This window comes from Ovis canadensis, chromosome 20 (assembly GCF_042477335.2).
Source record: "Ovis canadensis isolate MfBH-ARS-UI-01 breed Bighorn chromosome 20, ARS-UI_OviCan_v2, whole genome shotgun sequence".
Classification (NCBI taxonomy): domain Eukaryota; kingdom Metazoa; phylum Chordata; class Mammalia; order Artiodactyla; family Bovidae; genus Ovis; species Ovis canadensis.
In genome coordinates this window covers 54,797,340-54,808,474 of record NC_091264.1, presented here as the reverse complement: position 1 = coordinate 54,808,474, position 11,135 = coordinate 54,797,340, and positions in this window count along the sequence as shown.

Below are 11,135 nucleotides of genomic sequence, written 5' to 3'. Positions count from 1 at the left end.
GCCTCTCACGTGATTTAACATACCAAATAAGCCTAGTTAGTTAAATATTCCTCTCTCTGAGATGAAGAGAGAACAAATGATTTGAAGTGTTCCAGGGACCCTTTGGAAAACCTCAAAAATTAGCTAGAGGTCAAATGAACTTCATTTAGAATTCAATCTTCGGAAAGTTTGTTAAAAATATCAAAAAGTTTTAACCAGTGATAAAAAAAAGATCACAATGACAAATACAGACCACTTAAAGAAACTCACAATTATTAAAAAGCAATTCAACATTTAAAGAACTTAGTTCCCTTACAGAATTAAATTCAAGTTTTGTACCACTTTACCTTTAAAATTCATTTTCTTAATTAAGTTCAATCTTATCTTAGCCAATCATGACCATGTACAAAATGCTGTGTTCCTCAAGAAACCTTCCATAACTTTCTGAATCATATTTTTCTGTCCCTCATTTGGCACAGTGATAAAGAATTCATCTGCCAATGCAGGAGGTGCAAGAGACGTGGGTTTGATCCCTCAGTTGGGAAGATCCCCTGGAGGAGGAAATGGCCAACTGCTCCAGTATTCTTGCTCTGGATTCTTGCAGAGCAGCCTGGCGGGCTAGAGTGCACGGGATCACAAACAGTAGGACACGACTGAACCCACATTTTCTTTTCCCCTCAGAAACAACAGAATGCATTTCTATTCCTCATATCTTCTTTCCTGAATACACACATCCTAAACCTTTGCATATTAAATGTGTCTTTTATAATTCTTAACCTCTATCTCTAGTGAAAAGCAAGGAGCAGGTAATTATCAACTGTCATACCAGCATTTCCTAATTGACAGACATACACTTTAATCTTCCTCTTCTAGAAAAGCAAATATAGACCTGCCCAGTAATTAATGTTCTAATATTTTATTCTCTTTAAAATGACCCAGTGTACTTATAGCTGATTCACGTTTTTGTACAACAGAAACACATTGTAAAGCAATTACACTGAAATTGTGTGTATATATACACAGAAAATAAAATAAAGTCATCCCGATAGTCAATGAATTCTCTTCATTCAACTTACTTTAAAGACATGAAAATCTGGAGAGACTATTTTGGATGGACATTCAAGACATTCCTAAGACATGATTATTCCTATGGAGTTTACCTAAAACTCTAACACCTCATTTACCTCTATTTTATTTTCTTAAAAGCTCTGTCATATTGTTATTTTTCTTGCTGACACACTTTGTAATGGGAATAATAAGGTCTTATTTGATTTCTAGTAAACCTAGGTACAAAAAAAGCAATATACTTAAACCAACAAGCTTAAGCTAACTTTAATAACAGATATCAAAATAATTCAATACTGAATTTTAAGATCACATGAACCCAAAATTCATTCGGATCTGTTTCTTTTATACTTGAATGTTCATATAAGGGCTTAATTTCCTTTAAGCCAATTGAATACAGCTTTTTTACAAATTAACTGTGGTAATACCACACATCTATAGCACATGTACAAACAGACAAACACAGGAACCTCACAGTTCCCATTCCAAAATTTCAGCCATGAGTCAGGTACAATAATGTAAAACCCATTAATTACAAAAGAGGTTGGATTCAAATTGGGTTTCTGGCAGACGAGACATGCCCAAGTTACCTGCCTAAATGGCTAAATCTCTTTACTAATATTTATGGAAAAGACCTTTACGTCTATTTGTAGCATCTGATGATTTTAGGAAACAAGCGGAAATTTCTGTTCTTCCTGGGAATGTCCCATTTTTGGACAAGAACAGACAGGTTTTTTGTTGTTGTTGTTGTTTTCCTGTTCCTTTTCTCCATTTCACATCAGTAAACGTTTTATATATCACAAAACCGATTTGGCTATAAATGGAGAAATGGTACCAAACAAAATGAAATGAAAAACCCAAAAAAGACAATCAGAAAATCCTAAATAAGCCCTCAAGTTTGGTCTTGGGGTTTCGACACAGGAGACTACAAACAACAATTAACATGACAAGGGGAGCAGGATGCATGCACAGCACCCCGGGATCACTCCGCCTCAACCCCTTGTGAAGGCCCGATCAATACTGCTGCCACACACTGTTTCAATGAAGTACCATCTTCCCCTCACACATGGGTTCAGAGCTGTAATCAGATCACTTACCCAAAATGTACCTCGGTTCTTCAGGGATAGTTAAAACACTGCCCGGGGGCTTCCCAGGTGGTGCAGTGGTAAAGAATCTGCCTGCCAATGCAGGAGATGCAAGAGACGAGGGTTCAGTCCTTGGGTCGGAAAGATCCCCTGGAGCAGAAAATGGCAACCTGTTCGAGTATTCTTGCCTGGGAGAACCCCATGGACAGAGAAGCCTGGTGGGCTACAGTCCATAGGGTCCCAGACAGTCAAACTTGACTGAGCACGCATAAAACATTTCCCATTTTAAAGACATAAATTCAAGACAAAATACAAATGGCACACACACACACACACACACACACACACACACACACACACACACACACACACATGCTAGCATCCAAAGAAACAAAAGAACCAGTTCACTGATTCACAAATCGGGTGAAAGTCCAACAACTCCTCTTTCCAACACGGCACCCCACTCGGATGCAAAACAAATCGGCTTATTCCCGAGAAAAGGCCCCAAACGAAGAGAAAACGCAACTATTTTCTCTCTCCAATAGGGTACCCCGAAAACAAATTAGCTTATTCTGGAGAAAAAGCCCCAAATAGACAGGGAAAAAAATTTCTGGCTGTACATACCAGCGCAACTTATCCATCTGTATGCACTCTTGGAGCCTGGTCACCTCCCAAATGTCCATTCCTTGCTCCAACTGCCAAGCACTGGGCAGCCAGTGCCGCTTTGGGGCACTTTGAAGGAAAGACCCTCAGGGCAAGCAATGGGCAGCTGCTAGGGCCTCACCTGGAAACTCCCCAAATGGGGCTGTGGGCCACGGGCAGCAAGGCTCCTGGCTGGCTGCGTGGAAATTCATTACCGAGTGTACGCTCACCTCGTACTGCTCTCTGCAAGACAGGCCAACAAATCGAAAGACGAGTTGTCTGGGCAAGGAATATAGACTTTATTCAGAAGGCCAGCAGATTGAAAAGATGGTGAACTTGCATCCCAAAGAACCAACTTGTCTGAGTTAGAATTCAGGCTTCTTTTACACTAAAAGGGAAGGAGTCAAGTTAAACATTTCCTCATTCTGGTCAGCCTCAGGAGGGGATGTTAATTTCTTCCTCCCTGCAGTCATTCACAAGAGGGCCTGGTCAGGATGTTTCCTGTAGGCAGAACAAAGGCTTTTCAGCTTTATGTTCATGACTTGGGAGGCAGGGTTCCCAGACGTGGGCTGTTTTGTATGGTTTAAGGTTATAGGCAACATTCTTTCAGTGATTAACTTATAACAGACTATAAAGATTCTTCCCTGTTACTGAAGGCATAAGGGCTGAAGATCTCTCACATTTCTGAGTTTCAGATTCAGCTCCTGCCTTTTCCCTCACTCTAAACCCAAGGAAATATACTATTTGGGATTATATGCCCTGTGCCCATACTTGCGGTGATAGTCAGCTCTTTATTCACAGAAAAATCTGTGTCCTTCTTTCCTGGTGTACAGTTGTCACTGGGCAGTAGCATCTTCGGGGTTAGGAGCAGCCATATGGCTGAGTTCACATTTCTTTGTAATGAAATGTGAACTAAAACCTCTAATGGAACAGTCTTCATGCTCTTTTCCAGTTGGCTGTTGGTCTCCAAGGACTCAGCTACTAGATGGAGGAGTCATAATATGGAAGGAGCCTGGGCCCCTGAATCGCCACCGGAGGTAATCTGTCCACCCATCAGGAAACCTTCACTGGACTGTTAAATGAGTAGTAATTAACTCCTCTTGTGTTAAACCACTGACAGTTTTGTGATTTACAGATGGCTACTAGTACTTGAAAATAATTTTAAGTCAACAAAGGATAGCACTGGAGAATTATTAGAATTTTCCTGCATATTTACCTAAGACTGAGCAAACATCCACTTCTGCTGAACTCTACAAACTGAAGGTGTAGCAAATGATTGTGCATAGGTTGTGCAGTCTGCTGATGGTTAACTATTCTGATACTTTTGCCTGGGGAAACACACAACAATGAGAAAAGAGGTTGCTTCCATTTTCTTCCTTAAATAAATAAATAATTTAAATATAATGTACTTAAATATATACATATAATTTATAAATACATATTATATAGAAATATATATGCACATATATATATATATATATATATACATATATATAATATCAAGAGTAGCCCTGCATTGCAAGGGATAATGAAAGTTTGAAAGTTTGCTCAGGGGCTTAAAATTCTTAGATTCATCACTGAGTCATCAATCTGCTGTGATATAATAAATAATTGAATGGGGGAGGCAGATTTTTCTCTGTGGTACATAAACTGGTAATTCTCCTGTGACTCAGTTTGAAGTTTGGAGAATAGAGGGGATATATTGTGAATCATATTCTTAATAGACAATAATTTGAAAACTGCAAGATTTCTTATATTGGTAAAAAGGAGCTTGCCAGACATAGGAAAGAAAGAACAGCTTACCTCAGAATTTCTGGGTAATTTCATAGGCTGCTAATCAATTTCAGAAGAGCGCAACATACACCTGCTGCTACTGTTAAGTCACCTCAGTCGTGTCTGACTCAGTGCGACCCCATAGACGGCAGCCCACCAGGCTCCCCCATCCCTGGGATTCTCCAGGCAAGAACACTGCAGTGGGTTGCCATTTCCTTCTCCAATGCAGGAAAGTGAAAAGTGAAAGTGAAGTCTCTCAGTTGTGTCCGACTCTTCACAACCTCATGGACTGCAGCCCACCAGGTTCCTCTGCCCGTGGGATTTTCCAGGCAAAAGTACTGGAGTGGGGTGTCATTGCCTTCTCCGAACATACACCTAATAGGTAGGAAATACCCTGGCAAGACAGGCTCCCCTGGTGACTCAAGTGGTAAAGAACCCACTTGCCAATGCAGGAGACTGAGATTTAATCCTTGGGCCTGGAAGATCCCCTGGAGAAGGAAATGGCCAACCCACTCCAGTATTTTTGCCTGGGAAATCTCATGGACAGAGGATCTGGTGGGTTAGAGTCCATGGGATCACGAAAGAGTTGGACACGACTGAGCAACTAGACAACGACAACAAGCCTGGAAAGAGCTGAGAGGCAGAACCCTGCATAGAAAGGAGACAGGAATCCATGGCATCACTCTGTGCCCTTCAAGCTTCATAGCTCTCAACTTAAAGTGAGTTACATTTCAAGGCTCATTGTCATTTACTCATTCTTTCATTCACTTAATAAATGCTTATAGTGCCTTCCGTACTAAAGATTGTAACTTTGGAGATAAAATGATAATATAAAGGCCTTATTATGAGAACAAGTATACTACTCTGGATATTTAAATAAATAATTGTGATACAAGAAAAATCTCATGAGAAAAGTATCAAAGCCAGTTGTTAGGGCAAAGAACATGTCATCTTCAATAAGTAATGTATTTAAAGTGGCTGGAATATAAAACCAAAAGACCAAAGCCTCTTTGATCTGCAATGTACCTAAGACACAGTAAAAAAAGGAAAAGGATTATTTCAGTTACTTGTAACTGGCATCTTACCACCTTATTTTAATGAAGGATTAAGACAGAGTAGGCAACCCTGAGTAATCTGTTACCATTCTATATTTAAATAGAATAAAATCTTTACACGTCAGATGCTTCTCTAGCTCTGCCATATTGGAGATTTCCACTGTATTAGATGAACTATCTGAATTCTTCTTTCCTAGGTGACACAAAGTCTGTAGTTGAGTGAGGGAAATAGTCATTTCCAAACAAACCTAGATCAGTGAGTGAGAGGGTCTGGAGGCCAGGAGCTCTGGAGAGGGGTCTTTAGGTACCACTGAGCTCAGGGGCTCTGAGCTCCTGTGTCCTCCCAGCTGGAATGGTAAATTAGAAGACGTGCCATTCAGGCGATTGTCTCAATCGCAGGAAACAGATGCCTACTCAACCAGGATTTTGAGAAAGTTTATTGAAGGGATTATTTGCAGAGGTAGGAGGTGTGTGTGTGTGTTCAATCACTCAGTCATACCCAACTCTTTGTGACCCCATGACTTGCAGCCCACCAGGCTCCTCTGTCCCTGAGATGTCCCAGGCAAGAATACTGGAGAAGGTTGCCATTTCCTTCTCCAGGGGATCCTTCCTGACCAGGGATCAAACCCGCATCTCCTGTATTAGCAAGCAGACTTTTTGCCACCTGAGAAGGCCTTGCAGAGGCATGGGCGGGGCTAAGCGTACCAACAAGCAATGTTGAAGTACCCAGAGTCTAACAACACTAGGAAGCTGTTACCATCTCTAGATCTGAAGGGATATACTAGTCAGGAGAAAAAAACTTAGCCAGAGAAACAAAACCAAAAGTTGTGTATGCATGAATTATAAGGAATTGGCTCATGCACTGATGAAGGTTAAGAAGCTTCATGATCTGCAGTCAGCAAGCTGGAATCCAGGAGAGCTGATCGAAAGCCGAGGGTATAAGCTCCAGCCTCAGTGTGAGTCCATGGACAGTCAGAAAGAAATCATCTTCTTTTACCAGATTTTTATCCTGGCTGTCACCAGACTGGATGAGGCCACAGTGGGCAGGGCAATCTGTTTTACTCAACCGACTGATTAAATGTTAGTCTTCTCCAGAAACATCCTCACAGGCACACTCACAAATAAGACTTTGGGCACCCCATCAACCCCATCCAGTTGACACATAAAATTAACCATGACAGGGGCAAAGGATGAATACTGTTCCCAGAGCCTTGCATGAGCTAGAGTCGTGAGTCTTGAGACAGGCTCTGTGATTGAGAGAGGTGCAGCTACTGTTAGAGGAGCTTTCAGGTAGGGAAGAAGAGAAGTGAATACACACCCCATTCTTTCTCTCTGCACCCTCATCTTCTGCTAGTGTCCCAACCCAACCATAAGCCAGTGGACTATGCAGCCTGTGTGATACAATCAGTAGTATAGGGAGAGGGCAGCCTCCTGGGACTCAGAGCAGGCAGACAAAAGGAGAATAGGAGGAGGGACAAGTAGAGACTACCCAGAAGAGAAATGCCAGACACTTTTTGGAAGTACTTAGAGAAATTGTGGGGGAAAAGATTGTCATTTATAACCATGGAGAGCTTAGAGTCATTTTCGATCTCAACGTTAAACAATATGATGCAGGGACTTCCCTGGTGGTCCAGTGGTTAAGACTTCATGCTTCCAATGCAGGGGGCATGGGTCCCATCCCTGGTCAGAGAACTTGATCCCACATGGTGCAACTATGACTTGGTACGGTCGAAATTTTTTTTAAGTGTCTACATCAACATTAAAAACTAAAAAACCAGTATGAAGCATCAAACCAAAGAGAGACTTATTTTATACCCCTTTCATAAGCTTGGGGCATATAACTGCATACAGATGCATTTATCATGTAGAAAGCTGTAGTTCTGAGAATGTATATGTGTATGCATATCTTCTCTTTGAGGCCATAAGCTATTGTAGGGAAAAGATTATCTTAGAGTTTTAGTTTTCCAACAAGTGCCTTGAATGTGGTAGGTTTCCATAAATATTTGCTGAAGAACTGTTTCAACTTCTTTTCTTTGAATCTAACAGGAACTGATGAAAAGCAATATAAAAAAAAAAAAACAAGAAAGGTCTCCTAAGTGTCATACAGAATCAGCCAAGGAGATTTTTAGCACAGCAGGTAGTGAGGATGGAACTAAGTTGTTTTGTCTAAGACTTCTTAGAGCTCATTCATCCGACAAATATTTGTGGAGCAGCCATGCTGTGCCAGACACTGTGTTAGGCTCTTAAGATACAAAGATCATGTTTTGAAGAAAGAAATCTATTAAGCACACGAACTGCTCATTTTTTATGGCATGCAACCAGCCAACTGCCACACAGCTAATTGGATCAGCCTTACAGAGATCTGAATCAGTTAAGTCAATGAAATGGGTGGCTTATCCTTTTATTCTAGGCATGTAGAAACAGCCTTCATTCTGCTGGCCTACTGCCTGTTTACTCCCTGACTGAACTTGGGTAACACAGAGTCAGAGCTATATAGATCATGATCACACTAGCTTAATAAAGCTACTGCTATACTCTGGGAGCTGGTGATGGACAGGGAGGCCTGGCATGCTGCAATCCATGGGGCCGCAAAGAGTCGGACACGACTGAGCGACTGAACTGAACCGAACTGATACCACTTACTCAAAGTTCTCCCAAGATTCAGGCCCAGTGATGAGAGGTCCTTGAAACTGAGAAGTCCAAATAAGAATTGTAATCACAGAACAGTTAGGCTTTCTTTGTTTTTGTTGTTCAGTCATTAAATCGTGTCCATCTCTTTGCCACCCCATGGACTGCAGCACACCAGGCTTCCCTGTCCTTCTTGTCAAATGCCAGCACCTCTCTTGGGGGTGCATCTCTTACATCAGCAGACAAAACAATGTCCACATCTGCTAATTTCAGCTAGCTTTTCCTTCTGGACCCCGAGGTATGAAAATGAAAAGCTGCTGTTTAGAAGCCAAGAATACTCAATGGGGGAAGAGGACAATCTCTTCAATAAATGGTGTTGGGAGAACTGAAAAACCACATATAGAAGAATAAAATTAGACCTCTATCTAACACTACTCACAAAAATTAACTCAAAATGGATTGAAGACTTTGATATTGTAATTTATAATAAGAAATATATATTTAGCCTTTGACCTATTCCTGGTACAGAGTTAGATTTCTTAAGTGATGAAACCATAATAGCATCTCTTATTATGTTAATTAGATGACTTTTGGAAAGTCCAAGGTAGCCTAAGATGGGATCCTTCTTCTGAGGAACCAACCAGATGGTTAGATGGTTGGAAATGTTTACAACTGAAACTTCAGCCTTAGCTCCAGACTTCCGGGAGGGGAGTGGGGTTAGAGACTGTTCAGTTACCAATGACAAATCATGCCTCTATAATGAAGCCTTCTTAAAAATTCCAAATGATGGGTTTGGAGATCTTCCACATGGAGGTGCTGGGAGTATCAGACACTCTGAGATGGTATGGAAGCTCTGAGCCTTTTCGTGTACAACTTCCCCTGTGCATCTCTTCCATCTGGCTGTTTGTGAGTTATATCCTTTTATAATAAACCAGAAATCTGTAAGTAAAAGGTTTCTCTGAGTTCTGAGAGTGACTCTAGCAAATTAATCAGACTGAATGAGGGTTTTGTTGGAACCTCTTATGTACAACCAATTGGTCAGAAGCACAGGTGACAAGCTGGACTTGTAACTGGCATCTGAAGTGAGACACGGACAGTCTAGTAGGACTGAGCCCCTTACCTTCTGAGATCTCACAGTATCTCCAGGTAGGAAGCATCAGAATTGAATTGAGTTGAATTGTAGGACACCAGGCTGGCGTCAGAGAGTTGCTTGGTTGAATGGGGGAAAACTATACATATCGGAAAGACTTAACATAAGAACTGAAACTGTAAAACTTCTAAAAGAAAACATTGGCCAAAACCCCCTTGAAATTGGTCTTAGCAATGATTTTGGGGGGATATCACACCAAAAGCACAAGAAGCAAAAGCAAAAATTAGTAAGTGGGACTATATCAAACTCAAAAACTTCTGCACAGTAAAAGAAACAATCAACAAAATTAAACGGCAAACTACAGAATGGGAAAAAATGTATAAATCATATATCTGATAAGGGGTTAAGATCCAAATTATATAAAGAACTCATCTGACTCAACAGCAAACAAACAAACAATATGATTTAAACTGGGCAGAGGAACTGAATAGATATTTTCCCACAGAAGACATACAGATGGCTAGCAGGTATAGAGAAATACTCAACATCACTAATATTCAGTTCAGTTCAGTTTAGTCGCTCAGTCGTGTCCGACTCTTTGCGACCCCATGAATTGCAGCACGCCAGGCCTCCCTGTCCATCACCAACTCCTGGAGTTCACTCAGACTCACGTCCATCGAGTCCGTGATGCCATCCAGCCATCTCATCCTCTGTCATCCCCTTCTCCTCCTGCCCCCAATCCCTCCCAGCATCAGAGCCTTTTCCAATGAGTCAACTCTTCGCACGAGGTGGCCAAAGTACTGGAGTTTCAGCTTTAGCATCATTCCTTCCAAAGAAATCCCAGGGCTGATCTCCTTCAGAATGGACTGGTTGGATCTCCTTGCAGTCCAAGGGACTCTCAAGAGTCTTCTCCAACACCACAGTTCAATCAGGGAAGTGCAAATCAAAACCACAATATCACTCACATTCTAATGGCTATTAGAATGGCCATTATCAAAAATACAACAGATAAGTGTTGGTAAGGATGTGGAGAAACATGTGCTACTGGTGGGGATGTAAACTGGTATACAGTATTAAGTTTCCTCAAAAGATTAAAAATAGAACTACTGTACAATTCAACAATCTGACTTCTGGGCATATATCCAAAGGAAATAAACATTAGAACTGAGAGGAATATCTGCAGTCTCATGTTTATTGCAGCATTATATATAAAACGGGATATTATTTAGCCATAAGAAGGAAAGAAATTCTGCTGTTTGAGACAAGGGTGGACCCTGAGGGCATTGCTGCTGCTACTGCTCCTAAGTAGCTTCGGTTGTGTCCGACTCTGTGCGACCCCAGAGACGGCAGCCCACCAGGTTCCCCCGTCCCTGGGATTCTCCAGGCAAGAACACTGCAGTGGGTTGCCATTTCCTTCTCCAATGCAGGAAAGTGAAAAGTGAAAGTGAAGTCACTCAGTGGGTCCGATTCTTCGCCATCCCATGGACTGAAGCCTACCAGGCTCCTCCATCTATGGGATTTTCCAGGCAAGAGTACTGGAGTGGGGTGCCATTGCCTTCTCCGCTGAGGGCATTACGCAAAGTGAAATAAGTCAGAGAAAGGCAAATACTGTATAATGTAACTTATATATGGGATTTAAGAGACAAACTTATAGAACCAGAGAGTAGAATGGTGGTTACAGGCTCTAGGGTGGGGTGGGGGAAATGGGAAGATGTCAGAGAGCACAAACATGCTGTTATAAGATAAATAACTTCTGGGGATCTTATGTACAGCAAGACGACCTTAGTTAGTAATACTGTATTATATACTTGAAAGTTG